This window comes from Dama dama, chromosome X, assembly GCF_033118175.1.
Source record: "Dama dama isolate Ldn47 chromosome X, ASM3311817v1, whole genome shotgun sequence".
Lineage (NCBI taxonomy): Eukaryota > Metazoa > Chordata > Mammalia > Artiodactyla > Cervidae > Dama > Dama dama.
The window spans coordinates 145,896,968-145,899,227 of record NC_083714.1 but is presented as its reverse complement, the minus strand read 5'-3'; the positions used below and the strand labels follow the sequence as shown (position 1 = coordinate 145,899,227).

At 55.3% G+C, this 2,260-nt stretch overlaps 1 pseudogene; it reads left to right on the top strand.

The window, feature by feature from the left end:
• Nucleotides 1–811: 811 nt before the first annotated feature.
• On the top strand, nucleotides 812–2,260 carry LOC133052917 (heat shock transcription factor, X-linked member 3-like; annotated as a pseudogene).

Here is a 2,260-nt window from a genome sequence, read left to right as displayed (position 1 = left end):
CTCAGTGGAGCACCTGGCTTTGCCCTCCCACATGACATCCTGGGGAATCTATGTCTCAGGTGCTTGGGAACAATCAAGTGGAATATGAGGTCATTCCACTGTGCTCAACCACAGCCCTCCTGTGGGGAGAGCTTGACCTGGGGGGCGGTGGGGGCAGGACAACAGGAATCTGACTTTGGGGCCAACTGAGTGGGACCAACCAGCCAGCAGCACCAGCCAGAAGACAATAAAGGCAGAAGGGGAAAAGGATTGGAGGGGGGCATCAACTCAGGCAGAGCTAATCAGCCCACTATGGACCCCATCTTCTGGGAGGGACAGTCACCAGGGGCCCATCTGACCCCTGGGATCTCTCTTGGTGGTAGCAGACCTAGGACTTGCCAGGGCCTAGCCCTTCAGCAGAAGCCAGCCACAAGCCTGCATGTTGCTAGTGAGGGGAGTGGAGACAGGGGAACATTTGACAACCCATCCAGGGCCTGGCCCCCTGAAACAAGGCAACTGGCAGCAGATGGGAGCATTTGTAGGCAACCTGAAACCTACGCTTCTGTGCTTTCAGACAAGAGACAAGCTGGGGATCCCATCTCTGTCCCCAGACTGCCTCCCCCACACTGGGCCAAGGCTGCCTCTCCACATCACCTCTGTGACATAATGAAACAATTAAGGAAGCTGACCACTTAATTGGCTGCCTGTCCCATGACCCAGATTCTAGACTCTCCAGAGAGCTTTTTTGGGGCACCCCAACCCTGGTCTGAGGCCCTTCTGCCCTGAGCATTCAATGCTTGGGTAGAGAATGCTCCTGAGCTAAACTGACTCCATGGCTAGTCAGAGTTCTCAGGAGGCATGGGCAGCCCTGCTGGCCCCATCAACTGACAGGGAGCCCACAGCAGGGGACCCCCATGATTACTCCCCGGTTCCAAACGTGGATTCAAGGGAGGCTTTGGAGAAGCAGGGTGACCAACCTGAGAGCCCAGACCCGGGCTCCCGAGTATACTTGACCCCACAGGGCCCCAACCCAGAAATGGTCAACAAGGAAGATAACAACACCATCCTTGGGCTGTCCTTCCCCAGGAAGCTCTGGATGATCATGGAGGATGCGGCCTTCACCTCTGTGCACTGCAGCGACAAGGGAGACACTGTGGTCATTGAGGCAAATCTCTTCCAGACGGCGGTCCTCCAGCTCAGGGGCGCAGACCAGATCTCCAAGACAGACAGCATCAAGAGCTTCATCCGTGAAATGAACCTGTATGGGTTCAGTAAAATCTGCCCTTCGAGGTGCTCTGCAGGGAAGAAGAAGCTGATGGTAAGGTAGAAAGCCCTCCTGGGGAGACTAGACTAGATGAGCTGAGTGCTGGACAGGTTTCATTTCCCAGAAGAACATTGTTATCATGAGAGGGTAGTTAAGGAAAGAGGAGGAAGCAGGGTCTGTCATGTTCCACCACCCCCGTTAGACAGGATCCACAGGGGTGACTCCAGACCCTGCAGGGCCACTTGATGCCAGGGACCACCAGTAACTCCTTAAGTGAGGCTGGCCCCAGGGGAGCTCTAGGGAACAGCGTGCTAGGGCCTCATAACCTGCCGGGAATGAAGAGACCTTGTCTCCATACTTAGGCATGGCCAGGATGGTGGTAGGGAGGAGGGTGGTGAGGAAGGCTCTTCTCGCCCTTGCTGTCTAAAGTAATTCATTTCCTTTCAGATCTATTGCAACTTCAACTTTCAGAGAGACAAGCCTCTCCTCCTGCAGAACATCCGGAGGAAAGGTGACCCTCAGCCCACCACCAACGCAACAACCACCCCAAAGAGAAAGAAGCGAGCGGTGGAGACCAGATGCTCTCCTCAATTCCATCATGAGTTCACCCAAGAGACGGACAAGAACGCCTAGAATAGAACCCCAGAAACCCCCAGCCTGCACTCATTTCTGTTCTCTGGCCTTTGATCTGTGTGCAATCAAGCCAGGTGGGCCAGGGGAAACCATCTCCCCAGAGAGCAGGGTGGCCCCAGTGACGAGGGCATGTCCAGCAATGCCACGTCTGTACCCCTGGCTACTGCTGGAAGGGAGGAAGCAGGGGAACTGACCGACAGCCCCCTGGAGTACCCAAGTTACAATTTGGTGATGGCTGTGTACAAGACCTTTTACTCCACCATGATGGCAGCCCTTTCAGTCATGGCCCCAGATGAGGCCTCTGAGGCGGAGGAGTAGCAGGGAGAGTCCTCAGATTACAAGGGTGCCCTCCGTGAGCAACTCAAGCACAAACAAAATTCCTGA